This window comes from Macaca mulatta, chromosome 8 (genome assembly GCF_049350105.2).
Source record: "Macaca mulatta isolate MMU2019108-1 chromosome 8, T2T-MMU8v2.0, whole genome shotgun sequence".
Taxonomy (NCBI): domain Eukaryota; kingdom Metazoa; phylum Chordata; class Mammalia; order Primates; family Cercopithecidae; genus Macaca; species Macaca mulatta.
Window position 1 is genome coordinate 43,085,956 of NC_133413.1, and position 9,835 is coordinate 43,095,790.

Below are 9,835 nucleotides of genomic sequence, written 5' to 3' on the forward strand. Positions count from 1 at the left end.
GATTGCCTCTGCCTGCCAATCGCTGCTACGCACCTCAGGGGTGAAGCCCCTCCTCACCTCACAGCCCCTTCCAGGAACCGCTGAATTCTGAGAGGCCTGAGTGTCTGACGTCCCTCAGGGAGTACCAGGCCTCCAACCGCAACTGACGGACCCCACGTCTCTGCTTTCATCCAAGTCCACACATAGAAGTCCATTCAGTCTTTTATTCTCTATGCTCATCAGGGGCTGTCCTGCCTTTCCCAAACCTAACCACACCCCCTAGTCTTGCCATGGTCCAGTCTGTAATTCCCAGTCGTTCATTACTCCATTGTCTCGTACCTCTGGGCCCACAGCTCCTGTCCGTGTCTTTCCCCCAGACTGTTCTCCTGAGCTCTAGATGGCAGGTGCAGTGCTCACGGACTTGTGCATCTAAGCAGCCTGGAAACACGACCCAAACCAGCACAGCCCAAGCCAGCTCGATGTCTGTGTCCTGACGCCTGCTCTTCCTAGGGGGGTCACGGTCTCAACGAACAGCACTGTCATCACTAAGGATAACATTGAGAGTCATCCCTGATTCCTTGCTCCTTCCTGCTCTCAGCCCACTGCATCAGATCCATCTGGAATCTTCTCTCTTCTACCTCCTGCACCTCTCAAACTCATTCACACTTCCTCTACTGCCCACAAATCGAGTCAGACTACCCTCCCTCACCAGGACGACTGCCATCGCCTGTTCATTAACCTTCCGGTGTTCATATTGTCCTTTCTATTTATTCTTCATCCTGAAAAGCAAGTTTTTTTTTTTTGAAATGGAGTCTTGCTCTCGTCCCCCAGGCTGGAGTTCAATGGTGCGGTCTTGGCTCACTGCAACCTCTGCCTCCCAGGTTCAAGTAATTCTTCTGCCTCAGCCTCCCAAGTAGCTGGGATTACAGGTACCCGCCACCATGCCCAGCTAATTTTTGTATTTTTAGTAGAGACGGGTTTTCACCATGTTAGCCAGGGTGGTCTCAAACTCCTGACCTCAGGGGATCTGCTTGCCTCAGCCTCCCAAAGTGCTGGGATTACAAGTGTGAGCTACCATGCTTGGCCTGCAATCTTCTTTTAAAAACATCAAGTTATCTTTCTGTTTAAAACCCATTAATAACTTCCCACATCCTTTAGGCTGAATCCAAATCCTTCCTGTGGACTCGTGTATCCTCAGCCTTCTCTGCCAGCTTCCCCTACCTCACCCTTCCCCACCCACTCTCTCACTCTGTGCTCCAGCAATGCCTGCTTTCTGTAATGCCTCTTGAATTTTTAACTGAAACATCGATTCCATAAGGAGGCTGGTCCTGCACTTCATTTTATGATGCAAGCCCCACATCACCTCTGTCTCTAGCACCTAGAACCATTGAAGGCAAGTAGTAAGCATGTCCTGGATGAATGCTTGTGGGAACGAATGAAGGAATCACCATTTCCTAGGCCTTTCCTGTTTCCAGAAAAGTTTGCTTTCTAATGAGAATTGCATTTGCCAAAGTCAGTTTTCCCTGAATGGCCTGGCCTATGAAGACTTTATAGTTAGGGTGGCTACTTGTTATCCAAGTAAAACACCTGGGAGTAAAAGTGACTGTTAGAAATAGTTAAAATGATGTGGAGTTCTTTTTGTTGTTGTTGTTTTGTTTTTTTGTTTTAAGATGAAGTCTAGCTTTGTTGTCCAGGCAACAGTGATCTCAGCTCACTGCAGCCTCAGCTTCCCAGGTTCAAGTGATTCTCCTGGGCAGCCTCCTGAGTAGCTGGCATTACAGGCCTGTGCCACCACACCCAGTTAATTTTTGTATTTTTAGTAGAAACAGGGTTTCACCATTTTGGTCAGGCTTATCTCGAACTGCTGACCTCAAGTGATGGGCCCTCCTCAGCCTTCCAAAGTGCTGGGATTATAGGTGTGAGCCACTTCGCCCGTCCAAAATGATGTATTTTTGAATATATATTTATCAACTGACATTGATTGTGGTATATTGGTAGACCAATAGAGTAGTTCCACTTGAAGATAAAATAATTTATAAAAGTAATTTCAAAAGGAAAAAGCTTCCATTGCAAAAATTAAATATTTTTTAAAACTATTGCAAAATTTAAAATATTTCTTTAAAAGTTTAAATAATGAAAAATTTGTACACTAAAAGCAAAATAAATTATTGATATTGATTATCCAAATATTGGAGAATAAAGACAGCAGAATTACCGTCTTGTATTATATATGTATGTTATATGTAAAATATTATATAACATATAATATATATTATAAACTATATAGCAATGTATTATATTACATATCCTAATAATATAACCTAATGCATTATTATAATATATTACACATCCCATATAGTTATGTAAGTATTCATATTTTTAGATCAGCTTGTAAGATGCATTTGTCTCAAACACCACAACATTGATTTTTCAAATCATTTTTTTCCAAATGATCTTATTTTTAATTCTTTCACAAAATATAAATATTTTAGCCCAAATCTTTTCACGGACAGCATTTTTTGTTGCCTCCACTCATAATAGCACTCTTTGACAAATACTTTAATAAGACAAGGCATCAGAAAAATTGCCAGATCCTTTTGAACATTCAGCTATACTTTGATGCAATGTTGTAGGTCTTCTTCATTTCATTTCATTTTAGTACTAAATATGTATTATTTTTCAGTTGAACCAAAGTGAAATCATAGAATATCAAAATTAAGTCCTGTTCATCATTTGCATTTGCATTGTTTAGTTTATTCAATTCTCCCCTACTTTTATGGAGATAAATTTCAATGGTTTCCTGCTCACAAACTTTGTTTTCATTAATGGCAACACTACAATTGGCTTAAAGTTTCGAAATCTAAAGGTTATTGGTGTTCTGTTTATTGAATACTTTTATAAAGATTTTCAACACATTTTGAATAAAATGTAAATAAAAACTAAAGGACTTATTTCCAAAAAATGTCAAAATCAACACAGAGCTTGGTTCACAAAGGCCCAGACATTTCTAAAATCCAACCAGGGATAAGTAGCAAGAAAGAGAGCACCAAACACCGTGCCAAACTTGTTATTTAATTCAACAACAACTTCATTAAGATAATTTCATGGTTTATTCTGTGTATATCTGAAAACCTTCATAGAGTGTGGCAACGGTGGCTTCTGTTTTGATTGGTAGAGTATCAGAGCTTGTTTGGACACAAGTATGAATTTTCAGTGTACCAATTCCAAATATATTTCTGCTCCACATCATTTTTTTGAGTAAGAACATTAGTTTTACCAAAATGCGGTGTTCTGCCAGGTTTTGTTTTTATTATCACTGTAAAAACTATAATTTTATCTTCAATGTGGAACTTTATAACCACATTTACAATAGCATTCACAACAATGTTCAGATGTTGAATTCGAGGAATCTTCCAGAAGCTTTACTTTGATGAATTGGACTATATATATATATATATATATATATATATATATATATATAATTGCAATCAACTGATTTTTCTACTTGGAGCATCTGATTACACTTTATAAAGCTGGCATCACCTAACTGCATGATGAGTTTTTCTGCTAATGACACACATCAGCAGCTATGATTTTACTGTTTGTTTGTACCCAGGAAACCTTGGAATTGAAAATGAGTGAAATTAATTTGGAAGATATAGATGATATAAGTAAATACATAGCTATAAATGAAAACTCATACTTCTCAGAGTAATCTTAAAACATACTTTCTGCCACTGCCTACAATCTTCTTAAAATAACTGTCATAGTAACTTTTGAAATAGATGTGGCTGTTCCTTTATCAGATTTGAGACAGCTGGTACTGATACTTCTGTGGTCCTCATAGTGCACAGCAAATGTTAACAAACATTAACATTTTGTACATAATATACGTCTATCATTAATGTTCTTACAAAACAGAAATTTAGTACTTTATTTTTATTAAATTTAATACTTTATTAAATATGTGCTTGTCTTAGCTCATTTTTGCAAATGGGTTTAGGGCAAGCTTGTCTAACCCACACCCACAACTTTGAATGCAGCCCAACACAAATTTGTAAACTTTATTAAAACATTATGAGATTTTGAGAGGATTCTTTTCCTTTTTTTTTTTTTTTTTTTGCTCATCAGCTATTGTTAGTGTTGGCATATTTTATGTATGGCCCCAGACAATTCTTCTTCTTCCAATGTGGCCCAGAAAAGTCAAAAGACTGGACACCTCTGGTTTAGGGCAAGATAAAAATGCATTTCAAAAAATTTAAGTAGCAGGGTACAGTGGCTCACGCCTGTAATCCCAACACTTTGGGAGGCTAAGGCAGGTGGGTTGCTTAAGGTCAGGGGTTCGAGACCAGACTAGCCAACATGGCAAAACCCCATCTGTACTAAAAATACAAAAATTAGCCAGCTGTGGTGGTGCATGCCTCTGGTTCCAGTTACTCGGGAGGTTGAGGCAGGAGAATCGCTTGAACCTGGGAGACAGAGGTTTCAGTGAGCCAAGATCATGCCACTACACTCCAGCCTGAGTGACAGAGTGAGACTGTCTCAAAAATAAAATAAAATAAAATAAAATAAAATAAAATAAAATAAAATAAATAAAAATAAGTAAATAGCAATATATTACACCATACAATAAATGAAGCCCTCCAGGTACATTTTAGTGGAACCATTAATGATAACAGCTCAGTGCTCACTTCAGCAGCACATATACTAAAATTGGAATGATACAGAGAAGATAAGCATGTGCCCTGCACAAGGATGATGTGCAAATTTGTGAAGCATTCCATATTTTTGCTTTAAATTTCATATGTAACCAAAAACGAGCCTACGTAGCCAAGACAATCCCAAGCAAAAAGAACAAAGCTGGAGGCATCATGCTACCTGACTTTGAACTATACTACCAGTCTACAGTAACCAAAACAGCATGGTACAGGTACCAAAACAGATATACAGACCAATGCAACAGAACAGAGGCCTGAGAAATAATACCACACATATACAACCATCTGATCTTTGACAAACCTGGCAAAAAGAAGCAATGGGAAAAGGATTCCCTATTTAATAAATGGTGTTAGGAAAACTGGCTAGCCATATGCAGAAATCTGAAACTGGATCCCTTCCTTACACCTTATACAAAAATTAGCTCAAGATGGGTTAAAGACTTAAACATAAGACCTAAACTATAAAAACCCTAGAAGAAAACCTAGGTAATACCATTCAGGACATAGGCATGGGCAAAGCCTTCTTGACTAAAACACCAAAAGCAATGGTAACAAAAGCCAAAATCGACAAATGGAATCTGATTAAACTAAAGAGCTTCTGCACAGCAAAAGAAAATATCATCAGAGTGAACAGGCAACCTACAGAATGGGAGAAAATTTTTGCAATCTATTCATCTGACAAGGGGCTAATATCCAGAATCTACAAATAACTTAAACAAATTTACAAGAAAAAAACAAACAACCCCATCAAAAAATGGGTGAAGGATATGAACAGACACTTCTCAAAAGAAGACATTTATGCGAGCAACAAACATATGAAAAAAGCTCATCATCACAGGTCATTAGAGAAATGCAAATCAAAACCACAGTGAGATACCATCTCAGGCCAGTTAGAATGGCGATCATTAAAAAGTCAGGAAACGGCCAGGCACGGTGGCTCATGCCTGTAATCCCAGCACTTTGGGAGGCCAAAGTGGGCAGATCACAAGGTCAGGAGATCGAGACCATCATGGCTAACAAGGTGAAACCCCTTCTCTACTAAAAATACAAAAAATTAGCCAGGCGTGGTGGCAGGCGCCTGTAGTCCCAGCTACTCGGGAGGCTGAGGCAGGAGAATGGCGTGAACCCGGGAGGTGGAGCTTGCAGTGAGCCGAGATTACTCCACTGCACTCCAGCCTGGGTGACAGAGCGAGACTCTGTCTCAAAAAATAAAAATAAAAATAAAATAAAAAGTCAGCAAACAACAAATGCTGGAAAGAATGTAGAGAAATAAGAACACTTTCACACGGTTGGTGGGAGTGTAAACTAGTTCAACCGTTGTGGAAGACAGTGTGGTGATTACTCAGGGATCTAGAACTAGAAATACCATTTGACCCAGCAATTCCATTACTGGGTATACACCCAAAGGACTATAAATCATTCTACTATAAAGACATATGCACATGCATGTTTATTGTGGCACTATTCACAATAGCAAAGACTTGGAACCAACCCAAATTCCCATCAATGATAGACTGGATAAAGAAAATGTGGCACATATACACCATGGAATACTATGCAGCCATAAAAAAGATGAGTTCATGTCCTTTGCAGGAACATGGATGTTGCTGGAAACCATCATTCTCAGCAAAATAACGCAGGAACAGAAAACCAAACATCGCATGTTCTCACTCATAAGTGGGAGTTGAACAATGGGAACACATGGACACAGGGAGGGGAACATCACACACCGGGGCCTGTCGGGGTGTGGGGGATAGGGGAGGGATAGCATTAAGAGAAATACCTAATGTAGATGACAGGTTGATGGGTGCAGCAAACCACCATGGCACATGTATACCTATGTAACAAACCTGCACGTTCTGCACATGTACCCCAGAATTTAAAGTATAATTTAAAAAGAATGAAAGGAAAAGAAAACCCTCCAAATGCCTTTCTCAGAGGTTCTGTGCTCCTCATACTGCAGGAGCCTGCAGAACAGCAAAGGGCAGTCTCTTCCAAAATGTTCCAATCAACCCCTAAATAGACACTCCAGGATTTTATAATATTTTAAACAAGGCCACTCACTTATCTTTTGCCTGACTTAAGATTTCTCTGAGATATTACATTGACAAAACTGTTAATAAACATGCATACATATTAAAAAATAATAATAATGACACCTCATATTATTAGTATTTTGTTTGTTTGTTTTGAGATAAGATCTCACTCTGTTGCCCAAGCTCAAGTGCAGTGGCACAATCACGGCTCATGGAAGCCTCAACTTCCCAGACTCAAGCGATCCTCCTCCCTCAGCCCACAGAGTAGCTGGGACTACCGGCATGTGCCACCACACCTGGCTAATGGGATTTTGTATTTTTAATAGAGATGGGGTCTTGCTATCTTGCTCAGGCTGGTCTCAAACTCTTGGGCTCGGGTGATCCACTCACCTCAGCCTCCCAAAGTGCTGAGATTACACGTGTCAGTCACCATGCCTGGCCAATATCTCATTTTAAAATGAAGAATCGAAGACATGTTACATCAAACAGGCTGCTAAGGCAATGGGCACAAACTAACTCAGTCCCAGGCAAACCAATATATGTGCCTCCTATATTCTTCCCTGGCACGAGATTTTCATCATTTCCCATTCCTGTATAAGGGTAAAATGTGGTAAAAATTTGGTAAATTGGCTGGGTACAGTGGCTCACTCCTGCAATCCCAGCGCTTTGGGAAGCTGAGGTAGGTGAATCATTTGAGACCAGGAGTTCAAGACCAGCCTGGCCAACAAGGTGAAACCCTGTTTCTACTAAAAATACAAAAATTAGCCAGGCATGGTGGCAGATGCCTGTAATCCCAGCTACTCGGGAGGCTGAGGCAGGAGAATTGCTTGAACCTGGGAGGCGGGGATTTCAGTGAGCCGAGATCATGCCACTGCACTCCAGACTGCGTGATAGAGTGAGACTTCATCTTAAAAAAAAAAACATAAATATCTTCTTCCTCTAAGCATTTCTCCTGAAGAAATGCTTTAGTTAGTTGTGTTTTACTAACAAAAGTAACATGTGTCTTGAAATCCACTTACAGCCCCTCGGGCATCAGCAAAGTCAGATGCCACCTCTGCAGAAGCTGCCAACCTCCCTTGCTTTTCCCTCAAAGGGGGAGTCAAGATATTCAGTTGTTGCCAGCAGGATAAATCCAGGTTTCAAACTACATTTAGTCAAAACTCATTAGTGCAAACCTGACTGACCCAAAACTCACAATAATCTCTTTATGCTGGACTGAAATCAAGGTTTGCTATTGTTATCAAACATGGAACAAAGGGGAAATTAGATGCTGAACAATGGATAAGGATACTTTCTATTTAGGAAAGCATTTCCTGATAGGTTCTCTAAGACAAGGGCAGCCTCCTCATTTCCACTGTTTCCTCTGACAACAGTGTTTACCTCATGGGTGTCTAAAAAACAAAAAGCAGAATTTGACTGTGAATTTTTTTTACTACAGATATGCAATCGATAGAAACCAATCCGTCTTTCTACTTCTCAAATAAGGATGGTTTGTACAGTTTGTAGACTTTCTCAACTGTTCTTTCTTTAGCCAAGAGGTCTCAATACTGTAAAAACACTGCCTGCAGCAGCTGGGCCCTACCCACAGGGCTATCTGCTATTAGCAGAGCCACTAACGTGCTTTGTGGCCTTCGATGACAGCAGGTACCTCTCTGCGCCATTGTGCCAGCATCCCAGGCACTGAGAGGATGTAATTTCACATCCATAGATGCAAGGGGGCCAAGTGAAAATATGCAGTTATTTGCTGCCAGCATCCTCTGCCCAACCATCAGTTCCTTGAAGGCAGAGCCCAGTTGCCTCCTTCTTGTCTTTATTGAGTTACCAAGCATGGTTAGTGCCTGGTGCCCAGTAAAGACTCAGCAGGCAATTCTTCAATTGAGTTCATCACTGCATTCCAAAGGGTCAGGGTGCCACAGCAACGACTGTGTGCTATTTGAATAGATTTGGACCTTATTTTGCCCCTTAAATTGAATAAACCCTTTTCCGCAAGAATGACAAATTAAATTAAGTTAAATAGCACAAGCATTTTCAGACACAATAATCTGGACAGGGTGTACACAGCATGCCAGTATGCACAACATGTCTTCCTTTTTTTTTTTTTTTTAAATGAAGATGGGGGTCTTGTTTTGTTTTGTTTTGTTTGAGACAGAGTCTTGCTCTGTCGCCGGGGCTGGAGTACAGTAGCCCGATCTTGGCTCACTGCAACCTCTACCTCCTGGGTTCCAGTGATTCTCTTGCCTCAACCTCCCGAGTAACTGAGGTTACAGGTGCGTGCCACCATACCCGGCTAACTTTTGTATCTTTTTGTAGAGATGGGGTTTCACCATGTTGCTCAGGCTGGTCTCAAACTCCTGACCTCAAGTGATCCACCTGCCTCAACCTCGCAGAGTGCTGGGATTACAGATGTGAGCCACTCACTGCACCAGGCCAGGGTCTTGTTTTATTGCCCAGGCTGGTCTCAAACTCCACAGTTCAAATGATCCTCCTGCCTCCACCTCTCAAAGTGCTGGGATTACAGGTGTGAGCCATCGTGCCCAGCCTTGGGATAGAGTTTTTCTTATCTTTTTACCTGCAGCAGCTGGGCCCTGCCCACAGGGCTATAGCTTAAATTATTCTTATTTTTTAAAAAAACCATTTTTGAGGAGCTCCCACATATGTTATCTAAGGTTATGATAAATGCTATTGTTGCCCTTACCGTCCTCAAACTCGCTGAATTTAACAGACCTGCCCAGAAAGTGTTCTGGTGCTGACAGCATAGTCACAGTAAGACAACACAGCTTCTCAAAGGTGAGCTGGAAAACAGCAGCCAGAATGCAAACCCGAGGCCATCTGGGGGATGCTCTTCACGACCAGGCTGACCTGCTCCCACATCAACACTTCAAGGTTGGACTTGTGGTCCTAGCTGCGTGGGGGGTGAGAAAAACTGAAATTAAAGATAGAGTGGAGAAAAACCCAAGTGCTAAACTTTGAGCAATTGCAGCCAGAAGGATTCGAAATTCTCTATAATTAGTATTGCTAGCTGCAAGGAAATGGATTTGTGATTGCTTTTTGGAACTAATCTGGTAAATGTGTATTAAATTGGCAGAGGGTAATGGTTGGTAT

The 9,835-nt window shown here is 40.7% G+C and overlaps 1 non-coding gene across 1 annotated transcript; it reads left to right on the top strand.

Moving 5' to 3' along the window:
- Positions 1-4,662: 4,662 nt before the first annotated feature.
- LOC114680562 (U6 spliceosomal RNA) lies at positions 4,663-4,769 on the top strand. Its single transcript, XR_003732762.1, has one exon. It is a non-coding gene; the product is annotated as a U6 spliceosomal RNA (small nuclear RNA).
- Positions 4,770-9,835: the final 5,066 nt, after the last annotated feature.